Source organism: Taudactylus pleione, unplaced genomic scaffold (genome assembly GCF_031769625.1).
Source record: "Taudactylus pleione unplaced genomic scaffold, aTauple2 ptg000120l, whole genome shotgun sequence".
Lineage (NCBI taxonomy): Eukaryota > Metazoa > Chordata > Amphibia > Anura > Myobatrachidae > Taudactylus > Taudactylus pleione.
The window spans coordinates 10739117-10762344 of record NW_028284522.1 but is presented as its reverse complement, the minus strand read 5'-3'; the positions used below and the strand labels follow the sequence as shown (position 1 = coordinate 10762344).

Here is a 23228-nt window from a genome sequence, read left to right as displayed (position 1 = left end):
TGCACCAGGCGGGAGCAGAGCCAGCGCATGCCAAGGATCCGGATGGAGACTTAAAGAGGGCTGCTTAGCTGACCGTTGGGGAGTTCTGAGGTGGCAGAGGTACAGCGCGGTGTCCGTGCGCTTACCTGAGGTGCTGAGGAGATCGACGACAGGAGCTGGGGAAGCCAAGTGAGCCGGTCCGCTGACCAGGAATCGGCGGCTGGGTGTAACATGTGAGGATCGATGCCTACTGGGAGAGGAGGCGGGCCGGAGCTAGCTTGGAGGTGGGCTGTGGGAGGCTGTGAGTGCCAAAGACTGATCTGGAGGAGGAGAGGACCAAAGAGGGCAGCGATTACCCGGTTATTGCACTGTTCAAGCTGCCAGAGAGCTCTGTAACCAAACACACACCAATTCACATTACTGTGGCGTTGCCCTGCGACCCAGTCACAAGTGAACAGTTAACTAATAGAGGGGACAAAGGGCCTGATTCAGACCCACTCGCGAGCGGCTGTCTGCTCGCAAGTGGGTCGATGTTATGGACTGAGCATGCGCACGACGGAGGGAGCTCCGTCGTTCGCTTGCGCCAGACGCGACGAGCGAAGGAAAGTCCTTCGCTCGTTGTGTCTGATCAAAGGGGGCGTGCTGTTGATGTTGATTGACAGCACGCCCCCTTTGGTAGGCGTGCCGGGGGCGTGCCTCCCTGACGGGGGCGTTCCCACGGGAACGCCCCCGTCAGAAGCCGGCCCACTGACATCACTAGTGATGTCAGTTGGAGTGATTTTGGCTCTGATAGAGCCAAAATCACTCCAGAGCTTGCGGTTGAAAACCTCAACCGCAGGCTCCGGCTTGCAAATTCGATGGTCGCGATGGTCTCGACCATCGCGGCCATCAAAATGCACGCTCGTATAGCCTGTGGGTGCTGACCCACAGCTATACGAGCATCCAGAAGGACGCTCCATTTTCATGGAGGCCGGCCCTCATTCGGAGCGTGCACTCTGCTCAGAGCGTATGGCTCTGAATGAGGGCCAAAGACTACATCGGGAGTTTCAGTATAATTAACCTGGAGAATAATTAATTCAGGCAGTGATAGCGTAATAAACTCTATAGAGACTGCTGTGACGGAGTCGACCGTATAGATGACATAGGTCAGTGTAGACATAAAATAAAATTTATTAATGAATACAAGGTGATGCATGGAATATAAATGCATACAGTCAAGACGTGCTGTAGATTCAAAAGGGATGAGAATTCACAGAATCAGTTGATAAATACTGGGTGAGGCAGAAAAATGGTATCTGCCATGGACATTAGACATATGCAATAGGTGAATTATATATATTGTGGATGAATCAAGGCATGAAACATAAGACAAATGACAGGTCTGGTGAGTTCTGATTGCAGCAGGAAATGTGACTCCTGTTTTTAAAATAAGCACTATCGTGCAATGTACAAATAAATGGTAATAATTGTACACTTGGTAGTCTTGAAGAAGAGACCAAGTATCTCGAAACGCGTCGGCAAGCTACACCTGTAATCACTTCCAAGGACTCTGGACTTTTTCCACAGGATCTGATTTCCGTTTGGGTAAAGCGTAAGGAGCCTTGCAGGGCAACCAGGGCACCCTGCAATTCAACACCCGCTGGCTCCCCATCACCCACCGGGTATGATATCCTGTACTTTTTTGCCTACTACCAAGTGTACAATTATTACCATTTATTTGTACATTGCACGACAGTGCTTATTTTAAAAACAGGAGTCACATTTCCTGCTGCAATCAGAACTCACCAGACCTGTCATTTGTCTTATGTTTCATGCCTTGATTCATCCACAATATATATAATTCACCTATTGCATATGTCTAATGTCCATGGCAGATACCATTTTTCTGCCTCACCCAGTATTTATCAACTGATTCTGTGAATTCTCATCCCTTTTGAATCTACAGCACGTCTTGACTGTATGCATTTATATTCCATGCATCACCTTGTATTCATTAATAAATTTTATTTTATGTCTACACTGACCTATGTCATCTATACGGTCGACTCCGTCACAGCATTTATGTTGAGGAGCGCCTAAATACATGGTAATACCTACCTTTAGACACATAATTCAGACTTTGGTTTTCACTAGGGAAAACCCATTACCATTCACGGCCCGCTTACCCTCAACAGGAGCGCCCGGTTTCACCAATACACCACAAAATCTATAGAGACTGCAGCTACCAGTTATCTTGCCTGCAGCCTGTCAGTTGTTAGACTCAGCACCAAATATATACACTCCCTCCGCCTATGTAGGCAGTTGCAACAATCTTCGTAGCTCTGGCATTAAAAAGAATTGTTAGCAGCAAAGGAGCAAGTTTCAGGTGAGATACAGTGTTAAAAGCAGGGACTATTTCCTAGAAGTAGCTATATCCCTGAACAGGAGATTAAAATACTGCCACAGTTCACTGGTTATTTGCCTTGCACCATTTCCTATTGTTAAGGTCTTCTGCTACCTACAGTACCTACCGTATAGTGACAGCTGAAGTGAACTTTATTGCAAACAGGATGTGATTGCAGAATGTTCCTGATACTTGGAGTAGACCGTGCATTCTACCAAAGCTAAGCTCCATTGTATGCATCCTCTCCCTGCACCAACTTCAGTATTATAAAGTAAACATTGCACAGGGGATCGTTAGCTTTGGATATAAGTAGCGACATTGCTGCCAGCTGGTAGGAGTACAAGGAATAATAGTGTTACAAGAGTTAAACAGACTTACAGCACCCTTTGCTTCGCTACACAAGACATTTGCTAACTAGGAGTAAAATATGTGAGAAAGGAAAAGTTTGCAGAATTTATTCCAGCCCAAAAGTAACAATACTTACACCATTAGACTGGCAACAAGTCATCCAAAGTGCACCAACTTACAGAATTAGCTGGCCAGCCATTTGTTGAACTATAGTGAATTATAGACTAACTGTTAGAGCAGCTGCTCAGGGTTATTTGCTATTTTTAGGTCAGGTATTGAAGTTATGCTTTGAACTGTCTCGTATAAACCATTTCTCCACAGACCGCCAGTACCAGATTAAAAGGCGCTTCCAGTACAATAAAATAGCAAACCTTGTTAGGTGTAATTACTTTATGTGGAAATGTTCTAAAATGTATGACATGTAATACATGAATACAAATGTCACTGTCACTACTTTTTGAGTTGATTTGAGTGCAGAGTTCTGGTTGTAAATAAAAAAAACAGTGTTTATGGTACCAAGTGTCTTGCTGGAATAAGTGTTAACCACATTACTAAACTGTAACCAATTTAAGAAATTGTCAGGAGAGAGGGGGTTGAAGGTAAGGCCACCACATACACATACTTACCTGTGCACTCATACTGAACCCAAATTGGGTTATTACATACATATTGTCTGACATGTTAAATTGAGGAATGAAGACGTTGTCATTAAATACAGTAAGGGAACTTCACTAACAGTGGCCAGGGGCAAGGTCACTTGCAAGGTTCTAATGCAGCAGATGGCCCAGAGACATCAAAAACTGGGCACATTAGGCTGGTATATTTTAGAAGTGCCTTCCCCTCCTTGGCGCCCACTCCACCGTTACTTGGTGCTTCCGTTGAGTCTGGGAGTTACACGACTGATTGGACACTCAGTGACTCTATGCAAATGAGATAAACAGTGGCCTGAACTATTGTGGTTCAATGGCTCAAACAGACAGATTACTTCTCCACTCCCTTTAAATGTGTTCTCTGTTTGGAAAATTTATGTTGACCCCTTATCATCTGCATTGTTCTTGTTAAAGATAGGGGGAGGATTCAAGTAATTGGGATGGGTGGCACTGATTAGGATGAGTGATTTCCCAAAAGCAGAGGACCCTTGTAAGACATAACATCTTTTTCTCAGCTGCTGCAAATGTTTTTACATAATAAAGGCTTAACACAGCTTGATTTACATCCTTTTACTCTGATTTAATTTATTTGTTTCAATACATTTCTGCTTTACAAACAGTAATTAATTTATATGCTGACATTATCCAGTCTTATTAAAATATTCTATGTAGCTGAAAGTTCTCTGTTGAAACATCTGCTACCAATCAGCAGAAGGGTACAAGTCTCCCTTATTGAAACATGTCACGTCCAATCATGCTCTACACGCTGTGCTGGGAGAAATAAACCCTAGTGCAAGGACTGGCATTTAAACTACATGCAAGAACAAAATGTTCAATAGAACAAAATAATGGTGCAATTCTTCCAATGCTTCTTTATATGTGCAGATGTGGAATACAGATTTACAATGGGCTGTAAATGGCGCAGCAGAAATATTGTAGGTTCCAAAGCATTTCCTCCTCTTCGTCTTCAGAGGGAAGGTGAAAAATAGATCTAAATGGTGAATTGTATGGCTATAATTATGTTGTATTTATTACAACATGGTAATATGTATGACTTTGTGAAACAAATATATATATTTCTATTGGACTTATTGTACTCAGTATACTGTACAGTGATCTTATTTTATTTTCACAGATTTTCAAGTTGTAATAATCTGGTCTGATCTAAACATGTTGCACACCTCCCTTGTGTAAATACTCATGTCAGCTTCAACAGTGGTGAGCAGCAGAATATAAAATGTGAGTAAAGTGGTCAGTGCTGTAGAGGCGGTCTGTTGATGGGTGGTCAGTGCTAAAGAGGCAGCCTGTTGATGGGTGGTCAGTGCTGTAGAGGCGGTCTGTTGATGGGTGGTCAGTACTGTAGAGGTGGCCTGTTGATGGGTGGTCAGTGCTGTAGAGGCGGTCTGTTGATGGGTGGTCAGTGTTGTAGAGGCGGTCTGTTGATGGGTGGTCAGTGCTGTAGAGGTGGACATGTTGATGGGTGGTCAGTGCTGTAGAGGTGATCTGTTAATGGGTGGTCAGTGCTGTAGAGGCGGTCTGTTGATGGGTTGTGAGCTTGGACAGCGAAATCAAGTGGGCCCAGCTCAAACGAATGTTAGACAGTGGGTGTTGGGTGTTTGTACAATCAGTGATTGAACAGGGTTGTTGATGTTAAGAGTAGAAATTTAGGTGTAACAAAGCTCAGCAGGTTTTAGAATGTTGGTGAACCGTGGTTGTTGTCCCTTTGACTCGACACGGTTGCAGTTTGCATTAATTACAGCCATGAGTGCTTAAAGTTAGTGATTGTGTTATGCAGTCAATGCCCACCAATGCAGGACAGCAGCCCCCTACAGTATATACTCACTCCTCTTGACAATTGTCAAGCAACAGGGATTTAACTTTGAAGGGTTGTTACATATATTAAAAGTTCAGTACATTTATGAAAAGAGATTGCTACAGTAGTGACTCACTAAATTATGTTGAAATTTGTAAGTATTACAGGTTCAGAACCAGCAGCGGCTCCTGTCCTGTTACCTGAAGGGGGCTGCTGCTGCTGGTCTGGCCATGGCCGGCCAGGTTCTGCTGACCGCACAATGAACCTGGCAGGCACCAATACTCGCGCATGCCTATGAGCGGCAATGGCGCCATGCATGCACATAACACCTGCTTCTGGGGACTGCATTGGTTGCAGCCCCAAGAAGCCCTGTATGGCTGCCTGAAAGGCAAAGCAGCGGCTTTCACTGGAAGCCGCTCTCTGCTAATTGCAGCCCGGACTGGCAGTTCCAGGGAGCCACTTTCTCCTGGGACTGCCTGTTCTTTGCATGACTGGCAGGTAATGCTTCCAAGGGAAGCCTCCTCCATGCACAGTGAAGCCAGTGAAGTCACGGCTGCAACTGGCTCACTGAAGTAGCAGATTTTACTGGGGGCGTGCAGCCCCGCAGCCCCTAGGTAAAATCCGCCATTGCCCAGAACCCAGTCACATAGACTTGCAGCTTCTCTGCAACTGCGTGTTTTAGACTAGCTGAGGGCTGCATAGGCATGAAGCTATATAAGAGTTCTCAATTTTTTGTGATTGGTCAGTATTAGGGAATCTGTTGCTAGGCAGTTTTCTCTGTTATGAGGTTCTGCCTCTCCCCCCTGTTGTCGAGTCAGTGTCTCCTGCGGAATTAAAAGTGTCTGCTTCCACCCCTGATGTTTTACCTAGCAGCTCAGCAGCACCTATGGTTCCAGAAGATGTAGTCCAGCGAAAGAGACAGGTGTTTTGTGAGGAAGTGGCATTGGGGAACGTTCCTATGGAGACCACAGGAATTCTAGCTGGTGATTCAGAGCTTCCAGGACCATCTGGTTCCGGTGTGCATACATTTGCACAAGTTTCAAAAGACAGTTCTTCCTCTGATTATTCTGCTTGCAGCGAGTCTACGGGACCCCCTAGGCGCCCACGGAAATTGGCAAAATTAATTGCGCATCTAATTTTTTTTAAAACGGCAAAGAGCAAGGGTTCGGGTAAGACAGCTACGCCTGCTGAAGTGGCACCATATTCTGATATGGTGCATTACGCTAATACAGCTATAACTAGGGGTTTGAGGAAGAGGATCAGGGAAAAGATAAGAAAGGGGAAATATGTTGAAATGTTTACTCTTACTGAGGACATGAGGCAGGGTTTGGAGAAGGCCAAATAGACTGGTAGTGTTGTGGAAAATGATTTTCGCTTTTACCAGTTGTTGTTTTTCATGCATGTCGCAATTGTGGGGCAGGGCACCGAGCCAAGGACTGCAAGGTCGAAAGTGGTGGTTCCCAGTCAGAGCAGGGGGAGAACAATGGGGCTGCTAAATAGGGTGCCAACGAAAATTGTTATAGTAGAGCTCAGTGAAAATTACTGGCGTGTTATCCTAAGCGGGATGATGCAGGGTTTTTGTTAGATGGTTTTAGTCTGTGTTTTTGTTTGCCGATTTCCGGTTCATTCCAAGTAGTTGCTCGCAGGAATCTCAAGTCGGCGAGAGAGTTACCGCTGGTGGTGAGGCAGAAGGTGGAGATGGAGGTTTAATTGGGATGTATTAGTGGTTCTTTTGAGGTGGAGCCTCTGCCTGGCTTGTGCATTTCCCCCCTTGGGGTGGTGCCCAAGGGTAGATTCCGTGTAATCCAGCATTTGTCTCATCCGCATGGAGGCTCTGTCAATGACGCCATTCCCGAAGAGCTTTGCCGTGTGCAATATCAGCTGTTTGATTTTTGCATTGGTCTCCGGGGCATTAATGGCAAAATTGTACATCGAAACGACTTTTCATCTCCTGCCATTGCATCCCGATTCTATGCGCTATATGGGTTTTAAGTTGGATAATAAGCTTTACATTGAAAAGTATTTGCCAATGGGCTGTTCTGTCTCCTGTGCCTATTTTGAGAAATTCAGCACTTTCTTTCACTGGTGTATTGTTGAAGGCACAGGCCAAGCTGGAGTCACTCATTATTTAGATGATTTTCTCTTTATAGGCCCAGGTGATAGTAACATTTGTCAAGAAATTTTGTTTACAGCTAGCTCATTGTTCCATATTTTGGGGGGTTCCAGTGGCATGGGATAAGATGGGGGGTCCCACTTTTTGTCTGTCTTATTTGGGTATCGAAGTTGATACCAGGGCGGGATGCTGCCGGCTCCCGGCAGATAAAGTTCAGAAGCTGTTAGGGCAAATCAAATAAGTTTGAGGCTAGATAGGCTCAGATTGGTGCAGGTCCATTCCCCTTTAGGCTCTTTTAATTTTGCACGCCGTATCATTCCAATGGGGCGAATGTTTTGCAGTAAACTGGAGAAAGCAATATACTGTAACAATGGTTGAATACTGCACTCTGGTTGTAGCGGGGGAGGGGGGGTTTGCAGGAGGGAGGGTGTGGGGGATGAGGGTAGCTGAGGGGAGTGGAGAGGTAGTCTGTGCGCAGCTTCCCTAAGAGGTGTCCGGTCTCTACATTGGTATCTGAAGGTTTGGAAGGGTAGCGCTGCACAGGTGTAGGTGGGGCATGGTGGTGACTGGGGGAAAGGTGGGGGAGGGGGGATGTGGATGTATGGGGGGGAGGGGGGACAAGCAGATTGGGAGATGGGGAAGCCCGTGAGGTGGGGTGGCTGTGTGTGGTAATCTATACTGGTGTGAGGTGGGCTGTGATGCTGATGTGAATAAATACTGGACAGTGAATACAGGGTAAACAGGTGTTTATTGCAGTGTACAAATAAGAGACACAGTACTAGTGCAAGTCCCTCCTGGGCTCAGAACCGTATGAAGCTCGTTACAGTTCAAGGGGAAAGTCCATACCCTGTTGGTGAGGGGGGGTTTGAATAGTTCCAAGGTGGGGGTAGCCTGGCTGGCTCCATGGATGCACAGTCCGGGGTGTTCCAGTGCTAGAGCGGTGTCCCACTTAGACTTTATCACTTACCGGTAAGTGTTGTGGGTGGGGCAGAGGTCCAGCTGGAGCCTCGTGTCCTTGTCGCTTGGGTGCGCTGGTGTTGGGCCGGGGGCATTGTGCTGTGGTGCCCATGTGGTCCTGGCTTCTCAAGGTAGGATAACGAGTGTGGGTGTTTCACTGGTGGTTCGTCTCACTCGAACTGGTGTGCGGTGTCACCTTGCCGGTGGTGTGGGCGGTGTGGTGGCTACCAAAGCAGGTAACTTTCGATGTCTTGGCGGTGGGTCAGGACTCTTCTTGGGGGGCAATCCTGTGACTCTCTTAGCCAATATAGACACCCATGCGTCCGCGTGTTCCTCACTGTGTGCTGGTGACAGGCTGGGAATGTGATAATCAGCGCTCCTCTTATCCCTAACTTCCAGCTCCAAAGGCAGGCAGGTTTGGCTTTCATGGTGTTGGCTCTGGTTTCAGCTGGAGATTGGTGTGCCAAGTAAGCGGGTAGCATCGATGTTTGAAAGCTGGTGTAGCTGTGTGTAGATTGGTCCTTGTAGGTCTAATGCGTTTCAGCACAGCGTGCCTTTGTCAATGACTACAGTGTGCCTTTGTCAAAGAAAAAGCAATGGCTGGTGTTGCTAAGTCATATTTTCTCTCTAGAGAGATCAAGGATGACCTCCGTGTGTTTTTTTCATTGTTGGAAAATTTTAATCATGAGCTGTTATGGCCTTCCAGTGAGGTTTTTAATTCAACTCTGCAATTGTTTACTGATGCTCATGGTTCTTTGGGTTTCAGAGCATTTTTTCAGGGTGAGTGGTGCGCTTCGCATTGGCCACCATCCTGGTTTGTACAGGGCTTCACGGCCAACTTATTGTTACTGGAACTTTTTCCAATAATGTTGGCTGTGGAGCATTGGGCCACCGAGTTGGCAAATTGGAGTGTGGTGTTCCAGTATGACAAATTGTGAGTGGTTAACAATCAGCGTTCCTCTTCCCTTCAGGCTTTGCAGCTTCTGAGGTATTTAGTTCTGAGTTGTTTGCAATTCAATGTAAATTTTTCAGCAGAGCATGTACCAGGGGTTAAGAACGAGATAGTGGATGCTTTGCCACATTTCATCCTTACTAGATTTCATGCCTTGGTGCCTGGGGCTTTCCCCATTGGCCTAAAATGTCCTACCTACAGTATGTCTGGCAGATTATCGAGCAGGCATAGCTGGGCTGGTGCGTAAGTCTTTGGCACCATCTACTTTGAGGGCATATACATCTGCATGGCAGGACTGGGAGTCATACCGGGCTAGGTGTGGGGATGAGGGTACGTCCCAGGAGAATTGCCTGTTAGCATTTGTGTGGGGTCACTATCAGAGGGGTAGATCTGCGGCCGCCATGGCTGCTGCACTAGTAGGTATTTCATTTTACTCTAAGATTTATCAGGGCCATGATCCCACCAAGTCTTTCCTGCTCTCCAAGGCACTAAAGGGTTAGGCCAGGTAGAGTCTGGCCCCTGCAGATGGCCGCAGGCCCATTGATTTGAACATGTTACGGGACCTTATATCAATTTTGCCATCTGTGACGTTGAGCAATTCTGAGGTTTTGCTTTTTCAGTATGCATTTTCTTTCGCTTTTTTCAGTGCATTTCGGGTAAGCAAGCTGGTGGCGGGTAATAAACGTTCGGAGGTTACTGGCCTTTTGTCCCGAAAAGTACTGATTAAGAAGGAGTCAGTCATTTACAAAATAACTCATTGTAAGACGGATCAGATGGGTCGTGGATCACCCTTAAATCCCATGCTATTCCTGACATCTGCCCATTGCGCATCGCATCCCTTTTCAGTCAATCTGGACCTTCAGGGATGCACAATTTTTAGTTCATTTAGATTCTTCCCCCCTTACAAAGTTCCAGCTTGCGGCAGTTTTTAGGCAGTGTTTGCTTGGGTTAGGCCTTAAGAGTGAGGAGAATGGTACTCACTCTTTCCGCATAGCAACTGCTACATGCCTGCGCTGTGCCTAATGGTTTACCAGCATCTGCTATTCAGGAAATTGGGAGGTGGAAATCAGCTGCTTTTAAAAGTTATGTTCGTTGTGATAAGCTTTGAAGTTGCGCCCGTTCCGCCAACCCAGAAACGTTGTTTACCTATCAGTTTTTGAATGATTAGCATTCAAAAACTGGGGGTGTAAAGGGATATAATTTTTTTCTTTCAAAGGGGCCCTGATCACAATTGGCTAAACAAGAGGCCCACTGGAGTTTTTTTAAGTTTTCTTCTTCACCTGGGTTCTATATAACATTGTCTGTTACATGTTTCGTTCAGTTGCCTGGTTTTGGGTAAAGACATTTTCCATGACGGTTAGGTTATTTTACTTTTACAATATCCACTGGCTCTATGGAGTAGGTGTGGCATGTGGGCCACTCCTATATTTTTTGGTCTGAAAGGCACCCCTTGGCTAAAAAGGCAGAATTAGATGGCTTGGGATCCGAGATTGCATTGGGCGTCCCTCTTAGAGTTGCTGTTTAAACAGGAGCAGCAATGGGGGCGTCCTGACTGGTTAATTTTACATTTAGGAGGTAACGATGTGGTTCAGATTAAGGGCATTGATCTGATCCTTTGGTTAAAAGAGGATTTAAATACGGTTTTGTCCCATTGGCAGGGGGTACATGTAATATGGACAGAGATTGTACCCAGGTTTGTTTGGAGAGGTTCCAGAGATTTAGCGGCTTTGGACAAAGCCAGGAAAAAGGTGAATATTGGGGTGTCTAAGTTTGTGATTGCTGCAGTGGGTGTTGTGGTTAGGCACCCATTGTTGGTTCTTGAAAGTTCAAATTATTTCAGGCCGGATGGAGTGCACTTATTAGTTTTGGGGTTGGGAGTTTTTCTTAAATAAATTTTTTCGATCTTTGATTAACTGTTTTAGGTTTTGGGTGGCAGGCTGTGGTTCATGGAACTTTGGCATCGGCGGGAAGGCGCTACTAATCAGTGGCCACATGTGGTGTAATTGGTCGATGTGGGGCACTTGCCCCCTTTGAAGGATGGTGGGTGTGTCCTACCTATGCGAGTTGGACAATTGGGTGCTTTCTTTGTGGAAGCGCACGGACTGTGCCATAGTAAGGTGTGGTGAGACCTTCACAGCATAGGTTACACATATAGAGAGGGGGGCATCTTAGCTTAGCATAAGATGGTTGTCATGTTTTTCACAATAAATGAATGGACGCCTTAGCTCTATGCTCAAGAAACAAAGAGACTGTTCCAGTCATGGGACAACTTTTTAAAATGTTCTGGGATGCTTCTGTTACCCATTCCTCTATATGACTGAACAACACCATGTATACACACGGTTAGGTACTGCAGCAGCACAAATGGTTGTGCTCAAGCATCCACAGAGCTGTAACCTTCTGTACCATTTATGAAGTGCATTCATTTTTAATTTAAATTGATTGTGTGATGCCTACTAACATTGGGACAAAGAGTTTCCAATGGGGATATTCATTTGTTACCACTATACATTATTTTATTTGCAATCCTAAATATGAGATTTCAGATCTACTGCACATGCATTAGCCAGCTATACTGACTGGATCAGTGAGGCTGTAAATTTACCATAACACCTCTAGGCCAGTATCGCCCAGGCAGTTGAATAACACTTGATACAGTATTTTCTTTCCAAATTAACTAGGGATTTTTTTATTGCTGCAATAAGCGGTTATAGAAAATCCCTGCAATCACTGTTGATAATGTTGATAATGATAAATCAGCCCCTTAATATTTGAACTCGTAGTCTATTGCATTTAACAAAAATCTAATTTGTCAAGCTTCCTGGACATTTTGTTAACACTTTGTCAGGATAGTTTATTCTAAGAAAAATCTGAGGGTGTTTTCCAGAATAGGGACTACCATCTTGATGCTTGATAAATAGAAATCGGTATGATATCCTGGCGACCGCATAGCGGTAGTTCGAATCACAGCAGCGGCAACCCGACAAACCAGTAGAGTATGGCAGCGGATGCCTACTAACCTAACCCCCCTAACCCTCCTTAGGGGTGCCTAACCCTAACCTCCCCCCCTGTGCCTAACCCTAATCCCCCCTCTGAGTGCCAAACCCTAACCCCCCCTTCCTAGGTCCCTAACCCTAACCCTCCCTTCCCCTAGCCTACCCCCCCAGGTGCCCTAAACCTAACCCTCCCCCCCGCAGCTGTCCGTTTGTGGCGCCCGGCATCCCTTCGAACAGGATGCCGGGCGCCTGTCTCCCGGTGTCGGGTAAATGACAGGCATCTAGATTTAGATGCCCGGCATTTCACCCTCGCCGGGATATGACAGTCGGGAAGCCGGCTGCCGGTATTAAGGCAACCGGCTTCGCGATTGTATATCGATAAATATGCTCCCCAACTGGGATTATCGCAGACAGTAATGTAATTTATATAAAGGCAAATCAAAACTGGTATTCAAATCAAAGATGAAACCTTTTACTGGAGAAAACAATAGAAAACACCAAAATTTCTCCGGCAAAACGGCTTTCCACCCTCTCATAAAACAGCCCCTGTTTACTATACTGTAAAACACATTTAATTATTATGGTCCTGTGCTTGCTTGCCATGCTAACATTTTTCACCCAACACCTGCTAGACAAGCAACCAATTCATTACACACAGTAAAAAAAATCATATTAATTTCTTCCAATGGGAAGCTGGTATACTCCAACCAATCAGAAAATAAACAAACCATATAAAATTGGCTTCAAAGCAATATTCTTTTCTGACTGGTCTAGCAGCCAAAATTTAATCTCATCAACCAATGGGTGGCTGGTACTCCATCACGAATAAGAAAACACCCTCCCGTTATCACTCGAAGTATATGTTGGATTCCAAATTCATGTTTGATTGCTCAGTTAATCAAAAATAACTATCATTGGTTGTGAAATTGTGACTTCACTCTGGTCAATCACAACTCATACTACACCTAAATAATAGGGAACTGCACATTCTAATTCTGAGTGGCACGGAATGCTGATGTTCACGAAGTTCAGTTTATGTTACTTTGTGTGTGCTAAAATCCCAAACAACCCATACAATGAATGCATTCCATGATGTGTACACATGGAGATGCAGTTGCAATTAAGAAGCATCATAAATGTATTGTAAATATGCCTCGTCGGTGACTGGGAGGCAGTAGCATAACTAGGGTCTTTGGCACCCAGGGCAAGATGAAAAATGGCAACCCCTCCAACTGTGTGCACACCACAAAAATGAGTGGTCACTGAAAAATGAGGGCATGTCAACATGACATGCCACCATTTCTCGTAACTAAGGGAACATTCCTTTCTATTCCATGTGCACCTTAATGGCCCCAGTATTAGTGCCCCCTATGCAGTGCCCCTAGTAGCAGTGCCCCCTATGCAGTGCCCCTAGTAGCAGTGCCCCTTATGCAATGCCCACTGTAGTAGTGCCCCTTATGCAATTCCCCCTGTAGCAGTGCCCTTTATGCAGTGTCCCCAGTAGTAGTGCCCTTTATGCAGTGCCCCCAGTAGTAGTGCCTCTTATGCAATTCATCCAGTAGTGCCCCTTATGCAATTGTGCCTCTTATGCAGTGCCCCAGTAGTAGTGCCCATGACACAGTGCCCCAGTAGTAGTGCCCCTTATGCAGTACCCTCAGTAGTGCCCCTTATGCAGTGCCCCTTATACAGTGTCCCCAGTAGTAGTGCCCCTTACACATAAAAGACACAGACACACACACACAACACTATACTTACCTAAATCTCCACTCCTGCGCCCACCACCATCCTACTGCTCCTCACGCTCAGCACTATGGGAGAGATGTCATGATTACAAGCTTGATCCTGAGTAGAACACAAAGTGGCTGTAGCTGTAGGAAGCAGTGGAAACCAGATTTACCGTCTTATGCAAATGTGAGCAACTGTAAAGCTCTGAGTAGGAAGTCTCACTACCCACTCTTTTTCTGTCCACAATCGCAGCTGGCATTATTAGTATTGGCTAAATAATAGCCAGAGGGATGAGCTCGGATTGGCTCACTGCATCTGGCTCTTATTGGCTGCCAGTCAGATTGCGGAGGGTGCCAATTTTAAACAGCTAATGCGCTTTACTTTCCAGCACTGGGTGCCGATCCTCAGCCCCAGGACTGAGATTCCTCCTTGCAGCTGGCCACCATGCTTCATCACAATTAGAATAAAGAATTGCAGATTTTCCATTAAAATGTTTTTGTTGAAGTTTTAAGCAGGTAAATATGGGATACTAAAAAAAGAAAAGTACGGTTGGGGGAAGGGAACTAAACATTGGGAGAACACTGAAATATTCGAGGATATACAACAAGCACCATACCACATAACAAAATAGAAATTAATTTGCATAAAGGGCAAACAAGGACAAAAGATAGGTTTTTGGGGCACTCATTAAGTAATAATTTACAAATATTACAGTAATCATATAGTCAAATAAGTATACAGAAAAAACAACTGATAAAATATAACTTTTACTTATCGCTGTTAAAAAGGAGTGATGAAGGAAATATGGGCCTGATTCAGAGCCGCTCGTAAGCGGCCACTCGTTCGCTCCAAGCGATGTTCGCACATCTGCGCATGCATATGGGTCGTAATGCGCATGCGCCAACCAGTCAGTGCAGTCGGAAAACGTGTGTTTGCAAAATTGTGAGTGCCTGCTAATTTGAGTGACAGCATGAGGCGTTTGTGGGTGGTAACAGGGGAAGGTGCTTGAAAATGGGGAGTGGAGATCCGAACGCAGGCATGCCAAACAGTCAAAACGGGGCATTTTAAGGGTGTGCATAATTAACAAAGCAGCGTCATCAACCACGTCACTTGGTTGTCTCTTAGCCTGAACTGCTCGCATGATTGCGGTAGGAAAATCCAACCACAAGCACTGCAAGCAGTTCAGAAGCCTTTCGATGTACTCGATTAATCTAATAAATAGCGGAGATGACGTATGATGCGAGCGGCCAGGGGGCGTCTTTTCAAAATAGCGAGCGCATGTTTCGTTCGCTCGCTCAGACATAGAGGCATAAACAGACCGCAAAGAGCGAGTGCTCAATTTAAATACCAACTGTCACAACAAAGTACTACCAAACATCACTGGCAGTTGGTGTGGCTGCCCTATTTGAATAGTGAGGGAAGGGAATGTGTTACTACAGAGATGAGAGAGGAAAATGTGTTACAAAAGCAGAGAGAGGGGCATGTGTTTCTATAGAGGTAACTGAGGGGAATGTGTTAATACACAGATGAGGGACAGGAATGTGTTACTAGAGAGGTAAGGGAGGCGAATGTCAAACGTGTTACTACAGAGATGAGGGAGGGGAATGTGTTACTACTGGGGTGAGCGGGCTAATGTGTTACTACAAAGGTGAGGGAGAGGAATAAGTTACTACAGGTGTAAGTGAGGGTAATGTGTTACTACAGGTGTGAGGGTGGGATTGTATTTCTACACAGATGAGGGAGGGGAATGCCGAATGTGTTACAACAAAGGCAAGGGAGGGAAATGTGTTACTACAGAGGTGAGCGAGGATAATATCTTGCTACTGAGGTAAGGGAGTGGAATGTGTTAGTACACAGGTGAGGGAGGGTATTGTCTATAGCAGTGATGCATTAAAATAGAGGTGAAGGATTAATGTGTAATCATATACAGAAAGATAGAATATCATAGTAATTTATTCCTTTTGGACTAAAAATTTATACATTTACCTACCTTTCTATTTATTTTATACAGTAGTGTATGTTTATATGAATAGTAATAGTGAGGGAGTTTATTATTCAGTTTTTATATATTTATTAAGATTAAATGTAGCTCTTCAAGTTTCTATACTAACATGAATTCAGAGTACAATAAAATCATATTATCTTGATAGGTTCTCTTTAAAGTATCCTGCATGATCTTCAGTGTCAAAAAACTCTGTTTCATTACATTATCAACATGGCTTATTCTGCTGGGAATTGCTGTTCAGATACAGCTGTGTCTGTTATATAAAGAATACATTGGTAAGTGCTGTTCCTTCATCTCTCAGTTGCATTCTGTACGTTTCTGTGCTGTAATCTACTTTTCCAGAGGGAGTATATTTCACTTAAAAACAGTCACAGTGGGAGCAAATATTCATGTTTGCAGAATCTAATAAAGTGGAAGTAAAGGTAAAACAAATCAGGTTTACTAATATTTTTCCTCTGCATTTTTCAGTAAATTTATTTAAATAAGTTGAGTGAGCCCATATTTGATGGATAACACATGTGCTGTACAAAGCAAAAACTTTATTTACCGTAATTTTTTGCTTCTGCTTTGCAAACATTCGTAGTGAAATCATTACATGCTATAAAAATTAGAGATGTGTACCGAACCCCGGGTTTTGGTTTTGGATCTGTATCTCCTTTGTGTATTCGATCTGGATTTGGTTTTGCTAAAACCTGCTTGTTTTGGTTTTGGATCTGTAGTTTTTTTTTTAAATCATATAAAAACAGCTGAAACCACATAATTTTGCCATGTATTTGTTTCTACAGTATTATTACATAGAGAATTTGACGGCAGATAAGAACCACTTGGCCCATCTAGTCTGTCCTTTTTTACCTTTTGGTAACCTCAACCCTATGTGATTTTCAGTTCTGTATGGATATTCTTATTCCTATCCCAAGCATGTTTAAATTGTTCTACTGTCTTAGCATCTACCACCTCTGATGGGAGGATTTTCCACTTATCTACTACCCTTACCCTACTACCATTTTCTTTGATTCTACTGTACCTCCCTCCAGTTTCAGTCCCTGTCCTCATGTTTTAGTACTTCTCTACTTTTGAAGAATGTCCTTGTTAAAACCTTTCCCTTCTCTGTTCCAGACTATACATAGTGAGATCTCTTAGTCTTTCCTGAAAAGTTTTGTCACATAGGCCATGCACCATTTTAATTGCCCTTCTTTGTACAGTCTCTAATATATTTATATCATTCTGGAGATGTGGCCTCCAGAACTGAACACAGTGTTCTAGATGAGGCCGTACCAATGATCTATACAGTGGCATTATTACTTCTTTCTTCCTGATCCTGATACTGATTCCGTTCCCTATGCAACCAAGCATCTGACTAGCCTCATTGCTTTGTTACAATGCTTACCTGCCTTTAAATCTCCTGAAATAGTGACACCTAGATACCTTTCTTCCTCTATAATTTCCATTAGAGTACCCTCAATTCTATATTTAGCTTTTGGGTTCTTGAGGCCCAAGTGCATAATTTTGCATTTTTTAGCATTAAACTATAGTTGCCATGTTCTTGACCATTCCTCTAGTCTAGCTAGATGCTCCATCATTTGTCTTACCCCTCCAGGTGTGTCTACCCTGTTGCATATTTTGGGTCATCTGCAAAAAGGCATAATTTCCTTTTAATACCATTTGCAATGTCACCAACAAATATATTAAAAAGCTCTGGTCCAGACCCTTGGGGTACACCACTTGTCACAATTCCTTCCTGAGACCACACTCTATTTATTATAACTCTCTGTTTCCTATTCTGCAAGCAAGTTCTTATCCATTTAACCATCTTCGAATCCAGTCCCAAGTTTATTTATCAGTCTGCGATGTGGGACGGTGTCAAAAACCTTACTAAAGTCTAAAGCTACATCTACAGCCCCCCTTGATCTATTACTTTAGTCACCCAGTAAAAAATAACAATAAGATTTGTTTGGCATGATCTCCCCCTAGTAAACCCATGCTGTTTGGGATCCTGCAAAATGTTGTATTTGAGATGTTCCACCAGTCTTTCTTTTAATAGTGATTCCATTACTTTCCCTACTACTGATGTAAGGCTCACAGGTCGGTAGTTACTTGCCTTTTCCTTGCTTCCACTTTTGTGCAGTGGGATTGCATTTGCTCTTTTCCAGTAATCCGGAATTACTCCTATAGCTAGAGACTGGTTGAATAATTCAGTTAATGTTGGTACCAGCAGACCGTTAAGCTCTTTTAGTATCCTTGGATGTATCCCATCTGGCCCCATTGATTTGTCTACTTTAATTTTTGTCAGTTCTGTTAGGACCTTTTCCTCTGTAAATATACTTGTACCTACCTCATGTATATCCTTTCAACTTAACTGTGGCCCCTTTCCGTCTCCTTCTGTAGTTAATACCAAGCAAAAATAACCATTTAGAGCATCTGCTATTGCCTTGTCTCCCTCCACAAGACTCTCACTGTCTGTCTTCATTCTTATTATTCCACCATTTGATTTTCTTCTTTCATTTATATACTTAAAAAAAGTTTTGGCCCCTTTACTTACTGACTGGGCCATTTTCTCTTCAGCCTGTGCCTTTGCACATCTGATCACCTACTTGGTTTCCTTCCTTCTGACAAGATACACCTCTTTGTCTTCATTATTCTGAGTCTGCTTATATTTCCTAAATGCCCTCTTTTTTGCTTTCACACTAGCTGATACTTCTTTTGTGAACCATACTGGCTTCATTTTACATGTGCCTATCATAACCCTTTTGATACAAAGATCTGTTTTTTTCTCTATTGCATGTTTTAATTCTTCCCACCTCTCCTGCACTCATTCCAAGTTCCTCCAATCTGCCAATGAATTGCTTACACATCTCCCCATCTCTGCAAAATCAGCCTTCCTAAAATCTAACACCTTTGTTTTTGTGTGGCATGAGTCGAATCCTGTCTTTATACTAAACCATACTGCTTGATGGTCACTGGATCCTAGGTTCTCTCCAACACTTACATCTGATATCCTACTACCATTTGTGAGTATGATGTCTAGTATAGCATCTTTGTGAGTGAGCTCCCTCACCAGTTGCTTGAGGGATGCTAGGTGCAAGGCGTTTAGAAAGTCCCCACTTCTAGTGGAATATTCAAAAGAGCCCTCCCAATTTACATCTGGTAGATTAAAGTCTCCCATGATTATTACCTCTCCTTTTAAAGTAATTTTAGTGATGTCTGGCAAAAGGTTCCTGTCCAGTTCCTTCCCCTGGCCTGGTAGTCTGTAAATCACCCCAGTGTGAATAATGTCTTTCTCCCCTATTTCTACGGTCACCCAAAGGGCCTCAGGTTTTTCTGCAATATTTTGTATTGAAGTAGTTTTTATGTTGTTTTTCACATACATTGCTACCCCTCCTCCAATCTTTCCCATTCTGTCATTTCTAAATAAAGTATTTCCCGGTATAGCTATGTCCCAGTCATGTTTTTCATTGCACCATGACTCTGTAATAGCTACAATATCCGGATCATCCCTAGTCACTATTGCTATTAGCTCTGATATTTTTCTCCTAAGCTCCTAACATTTGCAGATATAGCTCTAAGGGTTTTGTATGTGCCCCTCTTAGTTCTTAGCATGTTCAGACAGTACATTTGTAATATTATGGCTTTCTGAGTTTACCTGGTTGTAGATGTTGTTCAATGTTTGTTCAACTGTTTTTTAACTGTTACATAAATTACACTTTGTGTTATAATACAATTAGTGCTTATAATAAATGGGTGTCATCGTCATCCACGGCTGCCTCTAGACTGATTCTAAACTTAAAGTAAGTCTGATTGAGACATGTTACAGCTGAGCACAAATGCCCCACTAATCAAAGAAGAAATGTAGCACTGGGTTTGAGTAAACACAAGCAGTATCCTACAATAAACTAGACATCACTGAACCACATCCCCCACCCAGGTAATACCAATTACAATCAAGTCATTACATCACAATCTTTGCAAACATAGATAAATTCCATGAGACAGAAATGTAAGCAACAATATGTAGTTTGCTAGATGGAAATAGATTACATACTTTTTTAAAAAAACAGCTGATCTGAGTGAGACCAAATTGCAAAGCAGTAGTGAGAATGTGCAACTTGAGAATGAATTAAATACCTGCAATAGGTTAACCTCAATAACTTTTATTTCGAGTCATTTCCAGTCAATTTTGACCACCTCACAGCTCACAATATTGATTTCATCCAGTTTAGGCAAAAAGGTTGCATCGAGCTAGCTGGCTGACGAAGCAAAGTGACAGCAGTAGGCATCACAAACATGTAGCAGTTCAGCTTCCAACATGGCACATCTAGGAAACAGAGTGGCACTGCAGTGGCAGACAGAATATCAGTTTAATAAACTATATGACCCCATAAGAAGTTAAAACTAAGAATGTGTTCATTAATCAAGAACTATGTCAGAGGCCAAGGGAGTTGGATTATGTTTATAGAGTAGTTGAAGACAGAAAAAGAATGGAAGGATTGATTGTTTTGTACATTTCTTTAAATTTTTTTATTCTAAAGAAAATTTATGAGGTATGGTCAATGTAGGATCAAGTTCTTCAAAACCTGAAAGACATCTTTGATCTGGAGGAGGTTCGGTATTCGCACGTGGATAGTTTGTCAGAAGATATTATGCAGTGTTTGCACCATCTCACAGAGATTCTTGTGGCATATATGGCAGCAGGCTCACTGAAGCCCACTTGTGTCCAAACCTATTTGAGCCAGACCTTGAGGAAGTGTACCATTATTGTCTACTGATCCAGAGGTATGTCATTTGGCTTTTTTTTTGCACTTTAACTCTGGAGAAAGGAAAACCAGATTTTTTTCACCAGCTTTTAGTCTTAAGCTTTATGGCTGCCTCTGTGAATTTTTCTTGTGATACCCCTGAATGTGTATTGGCCAGTTCATAGGAGTACGTGGTAATGGACATATAGAATGCACTATCTTTTAATATAATGTCAATTCATATATGTACACAAGTTTAATGTAAAAGCATGCCAGTCATATATAAACATGTACGTGCTGTTTGATAGGTATATATATACAGTGGCAATAGACAAAACATGTCCAGTTGATGTGTATATGGACTGCCCCCCCATGGAGAGACAGTGGAACCCTCTGCCCACTCTGGACACAGGGATCCAGTTGGCACGTGGCCAGGAGCGGGACAAACCTTCTCCCTCTGAACTTATCAGGGGGCCAGTGGACAAAGCGGCACGTGCAGTTGGCGGGAATAGGTAAACACATGCGACCGCTGATATATAAGCGACACGCGGAGGCTGGTGGGAGAAGGGTGCCTTAGGTAAGCCAGCCATGCGGGACTTACCGGTGCCCGCTGTGTGGACCCATTGCAGCTGGCAGGTGTCAGCCGGGATACAGACAGCCAGAGTGCTGTGAGGATGCTTCAAGCAGCCAGCAGGAAGCTGTGTGGGAGGGAGCCGCCCAGAGACCTCGCCTGGAGCTGATAACTGACAGCCAGGGGCCAGCCGGCAGTGGGGACCGCTGTCCGGATCCTCTAGGGTGCTGAATCTGCTAAGCTGATCCACAGGAGAGGTCTATAAATAAAACCAGCACCACCCAGCATTACTACTTCCTTCAGTCATAAGCTGTCAGTTATATAGAACCAATAGCTTTCCCTCAAGGGCCAATCCTCACTGCAATATTAGGGCTGGGGGTCCTGTATCTTCTGTTGAGGAGAATGAAATCTTAGGGCAGCTTCCATAAGAGCCGAGGATAGCTTTTGCCCCATCACAGACTACTTCAGTGAATATAGTCAAACAACTTGTTGCTGTGGGAAGGTACTATTACTGCATATAACCTGAGAAACAGAGTGCAGGTCCTGTCCATTTACTAAACAGGAAAGGTATATTAAAGCTGCATTATAGCAATAAAAAAAATACAACAGAACTCAGTACATTATATTGATGTCCGAAGTTTCATCAGACACAAGTTTGAGGCAAAGATAATTAGCATCAGCTGTAGACTACTAAAGAAATCCTCAAACCCGGGTTTGCAACATACAAGTCCACAACAACATTGGCAGATAGCATCCTTTAGTGAAGTAATATTATTGAGAACATTGTTTCTTCAGTAATAGGCTATTGTGAGCAACCTACTTAGCATCTAATGTGCACCAAGGTAATGGGTTACTGGCCAGAGGTTAAGTGACTTAAGGAATATTCTGGGAGTTATATATTAATTCAACCTGGTATGAGAGTAGAGTCATTATAATTGTTGCATATAGAAGCATTAAGATATTTCATTAACCCATTTATTTAACAGCTCAAGAAAGAAGCGTTCCTGATCAATAAAGCTTTGGCAAATGTATGTGTGAACTGTTGTTATCACTATTGTTGTAGTTGTAACAGAGGTATAAGCAGAAAAGTTAATTGCTTACATTTATTGCTTTTGTATGCAATTTCTTGCAACTAAATAAACTAATCTTAGTGAATCTAGTATTTCCCCGTGTCAGTACCTGCGCAAGTGTCCATCCTTCACTTCTCTGCCTGAAGAGATCAGAGTGGACATCTCTGGAATAACTTTCAACTCGGTGAGTGTGTTACACTCTTAGATTTTTTTAATACATACAATTTTTTACTAATTGTGGAATTATTTGATGTTTCCGGATCTGTGTTGCTGTATTGGAATACATTTTCCTTCTGGATCAATACTTTCGGACTATGTTGCTGTATTGGAATTAATTATCTTTTTGATCAATATTTTGGACTATTATAAATTTTGGAGATTGATTCAGAGTGGTGAATAATTATTGAGAGAGTGAAAGAAACCTTGATGTGCAGATCCAACACAGGGCCTGATTCAGACATGCTCGCGAGCGCTCAGTGCTTGCAAGCAGGTCGATGGTGGCCCAGTGCGTATGCACACGACGGAGCCGGCTCCGTCGTGTGCATGCGCGAGACCCGGATAGCGACGGGCAAGCCGTCGCTCTGGGCCTCGTACCAAAGGGGGCTTGCTGTCAATGGTGAGTGACAGCATGCCCCCTTTGGTGGGCGTGCCAGGGGCATGGCTGCCCCGACAGAGGCATTCCCATGGGAGCGCTTATCATCTGGGGCTTGCCCCACTGACATCACAAGTAATGTCAGTGGGAGTGCTCTCGGCTCTGTTTGAGCCGAAAGCACTCTAGGGCTTGCGACAATGAGACCCTACCACAAGGGTCTCATCACAAGCCCGATGGTCGCGATGGTCTTGACCATCGCGACCATCTTCCTGCCCGCTCGCTATAGCTGTGGGTGGTCACCCACAGCTATGCAAGCGGGCAGGAGGTCGTTAAAAAAAAAAAAT

General features: G+C 43.7%; 1 pseudogene; it reads right to left on the bottom strand.

Moving 5' to 3' along the window:
* The window catches only part of LOC148524223 (uncharacterized), a 42502-nt pseudogene extending 20048 nt beyond the window's left edge, over positions 1-22454 (bottom strand).
* Positions 22455-23228: the final 774 nt, after the last annotated feature.